Below are 9963 nucleotides of genomic sequence, written 5' to 3' on the forward strand. Positions count from 1 at the left end.
GGCAGCCCCTCCTCCATCACATAGATGCCATGTGACTTTTGGCAGGTTACTCAGTCATTCTGACTTCAGTGTGTTGATCTATAAAAACCAAAACCAGCCCTGATGGCCTGGCTTGGCATGAAGATGAGATATGGTGATATATAAGTGTTCCCCTGGCAGAGGGCCTGGCCCCCCCCCCAATCCCTCTGTCCTACCAGGCCCCAGGTAACTGGCAGAAAAAACTCCGTCACTTGTCCTGCCGAAGCTTCCAGACTTGCCAAGAGACCCCAGGGGATGACCATTGGAGTCGGTGGCCTTGACGGTCAGGGCTGGGAGGCTGAGCTGGAGTCTGCAAGCAGGCAGGGTGTGGGGGAACCATGGGCAGGGCTGCAGTGGCCTGGCAGCCAGCGCAAGGGGGGCGACTTTTTTTTTTCCCAGACCATCAGGGCTAACTGAAACTGGCTTCCTAGCCCAGCATTTTGTGGGCGAGGTTTCCATGTCTTGTGTACCCATTGGAGAAGGCAGGAGGCATGTCTTCCCCTGTGTTTTCAGAACTTGCATTTGGAGAGAGGAGCTAGGGTAGGCCCTGGGCTCCCCCCTCCCATCTACCCCCCTAGATTCCCCACCTGGGGAGGATCCTACCTTAACCCCAGTTATAAACTGAACAGTCCCACCCAGGAGCTAGCTAGGGGTTGTGAAAGGCACTGGGGGCACCCTGGGGATGGTGGACTTGATGCTGCACCCCCTTGAAGCTTTGCTGTCCGTCCCTCTCTAACTACAAAACCCAAGAGGGAAGGCCCCTCACACCATGGACAGCCCCCTCCCCACAGTGCAGTTTCCATTGTTTGGTGCTGAATACCCGCTGTGGGCCAGGACAGAGCCAAGGTTCAGGGAGGTTGCATAAGTGGCCAAGTCACACAGCATGTGGAGCCAGGCCTCCTGCCCCCCAGCCAGACCTGCCTCTTGCCGGGCACCCACGTGGGCTCTTGGGGGTCAGGGAGTTCCCCCGACAGCCTTGGTGGGGGCTCTGCCCTGTGGAGCAGAACCCAGGGTTCCCCAGATCTTCCCCTGTCAGCCTCCTCTGCCCCCTGGGGGGACACACACTTGGTTCACAGCTCCCCTAAGCAACCTCCTGGAGGGGCAGGGGGAGGGATGGCAGCTGTGGCTGGTGTCAGCTGTGGGGCGTAGGCGGATCGAGAATCAACATGTGGCTTGGGCAGCAAAAGGCATGAAGGGACGGCTGGGTGTCCCTGGCCCCTCAAGGGCTGGCATGGGGCATGGCAATGTGGAGGACTGAGGGAACAGGCCCTGGCCAATGGCCCTATTTGATTCACATCAAGGGAGGAATTGGCCGTAGTCCCCATCATGGGAGGAGTGGGGGTAGGGGCTCAGGAGACCCTCTGACTTGCCTGGGTTACAGTGGAGAGGACAGGGTGCTATGGGCACTCTCTAAGGACACCTCTAGCTTCCAGGCTGCAGGGTTGTGGCCAGAGCCCTGTCCAGCTGTTTCCAGCCCTCAGTGGGCACTAAAAGGCCAGGGCCCAAGGTGCTAGTGCCCATTCGCCCCTCCATTACCACTGCTGCCACACAGGTGGCTCCTGGTTTGGAGTCTCATCAGTGGGGACTGGGGTGCAGGGCTGGGGAGGCTCTCAGGGGCCCCCAGGGAGGAGGGGGTAAGAAGAGCTAGCAAGCAAGGCAGAACAGGATTGGAAGCGTCTCCGCAGCTTGACTCTGTGCCGAGCCGTCAAGCGTGAAACCGCAGCTTATGGTGTGCCTGGGCTGCTGGGAACCCATGGCTAGGCCCCTTCCAGCCACGCATGGCTCCCTGTGCCCCAATTTAACCATTTGGGAGTCAAGCCTGCTGTGCCCTTAGTGACTGAGCCGGGCTTTCACTGTCTGGGCCCTGGGCCTGGTGGGTGACCCCAAGAAGCCCCCTCTCCCAGCTCACAGCAGGTGCATCAAGGCCCGCCCCAGGGGATGTGGCTGCCACCCCAGGAGCCCTGGCGCAGCTCTGAGGGTTGCAGGTGGCGGCACAGAGCAGTGAGGCTGCCAGCAGCACAGCACAGCTGCAAGAGCAGCCCTGAGTATTCGTGTGGAGGGGAAATGTCCTCTGTGGGTGGGAGGGTCCTGCAGTGAGGCCTGGGTTGTGGGACGCAGCAGCAGTCTAGGGCTGGGTCAGTGCCATGACTGTGAGGTTCCTTCCATGTGGGTCACTGCAGGGGACCATGGGAATGGAGGCCACAGCCTTGGTCCAGCCCAGTTAGGGAGTTAGCTGGCACTGTCAGCTCAGGGCACCAGGGCAGGGGTGTAGCCCAGCTGTAATTGCCTCTGTGGGAGGGATGGGGCAGGGCTGGGATCCCCGGGGGATGCCCTGTGCCTCCCATAGTACCCTGGAGCTGCCTTCCCAACTTCGGCGTGATGCCCAGCTCCTGGTGAATCCTGTTTGTCTCCCAGTGGTCAGAGCTTCCAGTAACAGGTTCCCTGGCACCTAGGGGACACCCACCTTGGGGCAGCTCAAAGACCCCTGCTCTGAAAAGGGTGGCAGAGGGTGGAGCCATCCTCCTAGGAGTCCGGAGCACTCTTGGTCCATAGCCACTTTCCTTGGTCCCTCCCTGCCTCTTCTCAACCTGCACCAAAAGTGGCAGGAGCCTAAGGACCTTCAGGATAGATTGCTGGGCCCCTGTCCAGGAGGAGAGTCTGGTCAGTTGGGTTAGGAGTGGTCCTGCATCGCTGGCAGACCCCCTTCTCCTCCCTGCCCCCGTGAGGTCGTCCAGGGAACGTTGAGCAGCAAGGGGACCGTGTTGTGGACGCGTCCTGTGGGAGGAGACCCAGTTAACATTCCTATTGTCTCATGACACAGCATGCATTCGCTGAAAGAACAGTTAGAGCCACGTGTGGCTTTCAATCCGAGAATGATGCTGCTGGCTGGTATTGCCATTATCTGAAAGTCACCATGTGTATACCCAAACCGAGACAACCATGACACAGCTGGGCAATGTAAGCTTATGGGATCACCAGCATCGATATCTTTTGTCATTGACTAAAGCAAGGGGACAAGCCTGCCGTCTGTCAGCTCTGTGTGGAGGGTCGTATTCTCTCTTCTCGCTCAAGTGGGGTGAGGGGGGCCTAAGGAAGGCAGAGCAGAGGGAGGAAGTGGCCAGGTTTTAGAGAGAGTTCTTCCCTAATGCTCCCTCCCCTCACCTTCCTAGACACCTTGTGGAACAGCCTAAGACACCCTGGACCACAACTTACAGATACAAGCAAGCATCGTATTGACAGCCAGACACACAAACCACAAACACTCCCATGCAGTCTCTACACACGGATGTACACACACACACACACACACACACACACACACACACACACACACACACACTATAGCATTCCGACTCTCAGGTGTGCACTGCACATGCAGAACGTGTTGCCAACAGCAGCTGGAATGAAGACAAGGCTCGACTGTGCACCTGCCACATCTGGCATGCAAGCAGCTCACAGCTGGTAGACCTGGCATACATACCACCCAGTGCACTGATCAGCCCAATCTGCAGGTGGGTGTGCACGTACGGGCACACACGTGGGCATGAACCCCCTCAGGAGAACGTTGTAGATAAGTGGCTTTCCCAAAAACCACCCGGGCATGGGCCTAGTGTTTGCCACATGGGCTGAGTCCCAGTCATGGGGTGGGAGAAGAGGAGGGAAGGAAAGGAGAGGGGAGGACACAATTACAGACTGGCCTAACCCTAGCAGACAGGCACAGGGCCTCCCGGGAACTTCAAGGTCAGACCCAACTAGGGGATGGAGGCTCCATTTGCTGGTTTATTCCCGGTGATCACCACATCCAGAGCTGAGCTGATCCAAAGCCAGGAGTCCAGCGCTTCTTCCTGGTGTCCCATGTGGGTGCAAGGGGCCAAGAATTTGAGCCATCCTCTGCTGCTTTCCCAGGCCACAAGCAAGGAGCTGAACCAGAAGTGGAGTAGTTGGAACTCAGATCGGCACCCATATGGGACGCTGGTGGCCACAGGCAGAGGATTAGCATGCTATGCTACAATGCCATCCCCTACTCTCTGATCTTGAGAAGTGGAGGCTCCTGGGCTTCCTCTTCACTGGCCTTAGCATTTTTTCCCTTGCCCTGTCCCAGGACAGCTGTCTGACCTGGACCTCCCTTTCCCATTCTTTTACTCACAAATCCCCCTCTGTGTGACAGTCACACAGATCTGCTACAAAACAGACATCCAGGCCATGCCCCCTGCCTAAACTCTTTTGATGGTCACTGCTGTTTTTTTTTTTTTTTTCCCCTCTGTCACCAGGCTTGGGGACCAAATGCGCTACTACACCCACACCCATCCCCCATGCTATCCCTCCCAACCACGTCACTCCTCTGCCTCCCCTTCCCCTCACTTCCCTCTTCCTACCCCTCTGTCTTCCCATCTCTGGAAGTGGGGGCTGCAGGAATGACCTGGGGGGCTCTCACGGACACCACTGAGCCCTTTGGCCCCTGCACTCCAGGACTGGGAACCGAGAAAGGGGCAGGTGTGGCTACAGGAGTAAGCATGCCTTTATGGCCTGTCCAGCCCCAGGGGAGACTTGAAGCTACCCTGGAATGGCTTCCTGGGGTTTCTTGTTCTTTCAGGCTCCCTGAGACCCCACGTGCAGGTCCTGGCCTCTGTCCACTCTGGCATCTGCCCCACTGGGTTCCTTTACCCTCCACTCAGTGCTACCTGCTAGTCTTGCTTGTCTTCCTCCTTCCCCCACACTTCCCCCTGTGGCTCTAGTCCCCAGTCCCACCTGCAGTAGGTGACCATGAACCTCTTAGCAGGTGGCTAGGGCCTGTTAGACAACCAGGGTGACAGAGATGGAGGGCAGAGGCTTGGAGGTGAGGGCCACTGGTTTGCCGAGTGACCTTAGATTGAGTCTTAATAGCTTCATCTTGAAAGAATATATTGCCTTGCATGACTGTGCCCAGGGTAACAGGCAGGCATCCCGTCCAAGGGTGCTCCCTCCTCGCAGTGCAATTGGGCCAGTCTTATGGCTGCCACAGGAGGATGCACCTGAGACAATGTGCCAGGGGCCTGGGCTCTGGAGAAACCAGAGGTCAGCCCTCTCAAATGTCCCCAGGGACCTTCATCCATCTTGGTGCTGCTGTTTGAGTGGCTGCCAGTAAAGCAGGAAGTGAGACTGGGTGCAGGTGGGCTTGGGGTAACAGGGGTGGGGCAAGCAAGGCCAGGGAAAGGTGGGTGGTACTCTGGGCAGGAGTTAGGAGAGCTGGGTGCTGCATGCTGAGCCCTTTCCCATGGCTCCATTTCTTGCTGCTGCCCCAGGAGGTCCAGTCTGGCTTTCTGGCTGGACCATGGTGCAGACACACAAGGGAGGGTGGGGATGGTCCCCGTGGCAGGTTTCATCCAGGCCACATGTGCAGGGATGACGCTGGTGCTGCTCCCCAGGCTGTGTCCCTGACACGTGGGGTCAGGGAACCGGGGATGGGGGAAGGGTACTCAGCCAGCAAGTGGCCCTAATTCTGGGTCCTCAGGGGTTATCAAATGAATGTTGCTAGGGATACTCTTTCTAGTGAGGATTCCCTCAGCTGCAAGTGGATGTCTTAGTAATTGGGTGGCACAGTTTGGCCAAGGTGGGAGTGGAAGTGGAAAGGGGCTGGGCAGTGGGGGAGATACGAGGAGTCCCCTCCTGCCCTCCCCCCTCCCCCCGAGCTGCCTGCAGACTCCGTGTCTGGGCTTTTGGTTCTTTCTGGAATGATCTGCCTGCCCCCTAGTGGATTTCTGCAGAGCTTCTCGCTACTTGAAAGGGATTGATGGCAGCTGGAGCCTCCTCCAACAGGAGGGATGTGTACAAAGAGGCACAGGGCAGAGCCTGGAAAGTGGTCATTGTGAAGGAACACAGACATGGGCATCCTTAGCCCCAGGCCACCTCCCCAACCCGGGGGCTACTTGGAGAGGATGGCACCCAGCGCTCAGTCTGTGTGGCCCCGCCCTCCTGCTCTGCCCACATCAACACGGCCCATTGGACTCAAATCCCACTCTGGCTGAGTTTTGAGCAGCTCTGACTTCCATGCACGGGGACTCACCTGTCGCCTCAGCAGCTCCCCCCACTTCTCCTGCCCCTTTGCCCTGTGTTAGTTCTCTGCTGACCTTTGCTGATCTTGCCCTCTGGAAGCCCCTAGGGCTGCAGGGAGAGGGTGGCCCAGCAGCTGAGGGGTCAGAGGGGTCAGCACACGCTGAGAAGGAGGGTTTGGGGGAAGGCTTCCTGGAGGAAGAGACAGAGGAGCAAAGGGCTAGAGAGGAAGGGAGAGTTGGTAGGAAGGGGTGGGAAACAGAAATCTGGAAGAGCATCCAGGCTGGTTCAGGGGTGGGTCAGCAGGGAAGAAGCGGCTCCAGCTGAGGGTGACACCAGCCTGTCCCAGTGCAGGGTCCAGCAGAGCAGATCTGGCATCGTGGGAGGGGGGAGTGGTGAGACCTTGGGCACCTAGCTCATTGGCTCGTCCTTGTGGCATCTTAGCCTCCTGGCACATGCCTGTTCCTGGGCATTGAGCTGAAAGAGTGAGCTGGGGGATTGGGTGTGGAGGGGGTTCTGCTGCCAGCGGGTGAGGCCTGGCAGCTGCTCACCATGCAGAGTGCTGGGAAAGGGTTTTGGTGGATGTGGTTTGGATGGGGGTGGGGGTTGAGGATTTGCAGGCGTTTAGCAAGTGTCAAAAAGGGATAAGGTGGAGAAGGTGGCAAGAGCAGAGCTGTGCATCATGAGGGTGAAGTGGCAGGTGCAGACAGATCTCAAATGCCAGGCTGAAATGTTTTACAAGGATTCCATCCCAAACTGGACCCAGGTGCAGAACCAGGAGGCAAGCGAATCCAGACTTCTGCAGCCTGCATATCTGTCCACTCTGGCAAGAATATCATCTCCTCAGAGGGCCAGAATGTCCCACTGTTCTGGGAACCAACCTCAAGGATAGGAACATGCTCCTGCACCCCCAGACTGGCAGGGGGATGTGTGGGGACCGTGTGGAGCAGCACTGGTGTTTGGTGGCTGTGAAAGTCACCCTCCAGAATTCCCACCTGGCATCCCACCTGGGTCCCACCGGGGTCCATGCACTGAGGCCCATGCAAGTGCTGGCCCAGCTCTGAGGACAACCCACCCATGGTGCCACCCTTACTCCCATTCTGCAGAAGAGAAAGATACATGGCACCTGCCTCCCCAAGAGCTAGGTTAGCTGCACGGGCCAGGTACTTGATTCCCCAGCATCTGTGCTCTCCTGGAAACTGGGCCAGTAATCTCTGGCTCACAGGGAGAGCATGGCTGAGGGGAGGCACGCAACTCCCACCCCAGCCCAGAAGCTCTGTACTGATGTCCCCTCCCCCACTGTGAAAGACCTATACCAACAGACTGGGACCTAGACACACATTACATGTATGGACACAGGCTGTAAGCACAGGCACCCAAACACACACAGAACATGCACAGCTAGAGCTATGAGCATACAGACAGGTCAAGGCACACACGGACCTGGCGGACATGCACGCAGAGCAGGTGCAGAGCCCACAGGCTGGCCGTGACTTGTGAGCTGAGGGTCCTGTGCATGCCAGTGTCTCTGGGGTTGTGGTGGGCCCCTTGGGGATAGGTGCCTCCACAGGCTGTGAAAGCCCACTGGCTGCCTGTTCTGTGGAGGGCACTGATCTCATGTCCGAGACCCTACCCTTGGGACCTGATCACCCCAAAAGCCTTGCCTCCTAATTCCACTACCTTGTGACTGAGGTTTCTGTGTGTGGCTCTGGGAATGGGGGACAGGAACACTCAGCGCCCCGCCTCCTACATGGGAGGCAAGCTGCCTTCTGCTGAGAAGTCTGCGTTCTGGGCCTGTACCTATGCTGGGTGGGTCTCTATCTGCCCATACACATGTCTGTGGGTGCTCCTGGCCTGCCACAGCCAGACCCCCAGAGGGCCACACGAGCTCGTGATGCGGATGAAGAAACCAAGAGACTGAGGTGGATGACACAGGCAGGGCCATGTGTGTCTCCGCTGCTCCTGTGGCTGTGACACACGCACACGCACCGGGGCACCAGGGCCATGTGAGTCTCCTCTGTCTGCTGTGGCAGTGTCCCCCCGCCCAACACACACACACTCATACCATGTACACCTGCCGTGTGTTCCATGGCTGGCCTGCAATTACAGTCTTGTTTGAGTCTCGTGACACCTTGTGAGGTCAGAGGTACTGCTCCCATTTCGCTTTTGAGGGAACCAGGGCTTAAGCAGGCAGGGCCCAAAGTTGTGCAGGTGGAGGCAGGCTGACACCTCCCAGAGCTAAGTGCCCACACAGCACCCACACCTCTACAATCTGCTTCTTACACAGACACACACAGAGGCATCCTGGCCCCAGCAGATGCGCGGTCCTTGTATGGAGCATTCCCTCAGAGACCTCCACCAAGTCAAAGCCGTGATGTCAGCTCCTGCCTCCAAGTGGTCCTCTGAAGAAGGCCGAGCTGGTTTAGGGATTTAGCCTGCCCCTCGGCCCGGCCCTTTCCCCTCAGTCAGAAAATGTATTTCCTGTGTGTGTGTACGCATACCTGCACATACCTGGCCCACCTGCCCTAGAGCCGCCTGTGGGGATTTGGTGAGCAGCTCTGATGCTGGAGGGGTTTAATGTTTTGCTTGCGGGGTTCCTTTTCATTTGTGTTTCCTCTAAGGCAGTGGTCTCATTTTCCTCAGAGCCAAGAAATTCCCTTCTTCCTCCTCCATCCTGAGATTCTGGGCTCCCAGCACACTCACAGACCCTTGGGGCTTAGGCAGGCTGGGGTGGAGAGCCGAAGGAGGCAGGGCACTCAGAGTGCTTTCTCTGGACCAAGTCCTCTATTAGCAACTCTTTGTGTCCGCTCCTGGTCCATTTCATCATCATCATCATTTTTTAAACATTGTATTTATTTGAGAGGTGGAGACATTGAGAAACAATGGAGAGCTCCCAACAGGCGATTCCCCCTCTAAATGTCAGCAACAGTGGGGCTGTGTTGGGAAAAAAAAAAAAAACAAAAAAAAAACAAAACAAAACAAAAAAAAAAACAAGTGCCAGGATGCCATCCACATGGATGGCACAAAACACAATTACCCGAGCCAACAGGGGCTGTGTTAGCAGGAAGCCGGACTCCAGAGGCAGTGCTGGGAATGGAGACCAGGTTCTCCACTGTGGTTTCCAACTTCTTAACTGGTGTCTGAACTGCTGGGTTAAATGCCTGCACCATCAGAGCCCAATAGAAAGCCAAAGAACAAGGCTGAAAGAAGTGCTGTGGGGACAGCAAGGTGGCATTATAGACTATGAGGAGTGGGGCACCAGCATCCCACATAGGCATCGGTTCTAGTCCCAGCTGCTGTACTTCTGATCCAGTTTCCTGTTTATGAGCTGAGAAAGCAGCAGAGGATAGCTAAACTCTTTGGGACCTTACACCCATGTGGGAGACCCGGAAGAAGCTCCTGGTGCCTGGCTCCTGGCTTCAGATTGGCTCAGCTCTAACCATTGTGGCTATTTGGGGAGTGTACCAGCAGATAAAAGATCTCTCTCTCTCTCTCTGTCTCTCCTTCCCTCTGTAAATCTACTTTTCAAATAAAATAAGTAAATTTTTTTAAAAAGTGCGATTACATGAGTAGGTTGCCTAGCTGAATCCAGAGCCCTCATGTGCCTCCAGTTCCATGTACCAGTTTGTTCTTACCCATGACTGGTGCCACCTCTATATGCCACCTGAGGCAGGACACCTCCTCCCTCCCTCCAAGCCTGGGGCTCCCAGCTGAGGAGTGGGGACAGTGATTTTCACTGGCAGACATAATGTGCTCCCCTGAGGACAGAGAAGCCCCGAGTCAGTCACCCAGAGTGAATGCTATGCAAAAGGCAGGTATCACTTCTATTTTATTGTTTCTGTGTCAAGGGGGCAAGTTCACTCTCAGGACTCCTCCAGCAGCACATCAATTCCTCACCTCTCCCTGGCACTTGCT

This window comes from Ochotona curzoniae, unplaced genomic scaffold (assembly GCF_017591425.1).
Source record: "Ochotona curzoniae isolate NIBS_2020 unplaced genomic scaffold, NIBS_Ocur_1.0 scaffold_3223, whole genome shotgun sequence".
Taxonomy (NCBI): domain Eukaryota; kingdom Metazoa; phylum Chordata; class Mammalia; order Lagomorpha; family Ochotonidae; genus Ochotona; species Ochotona curzoniae.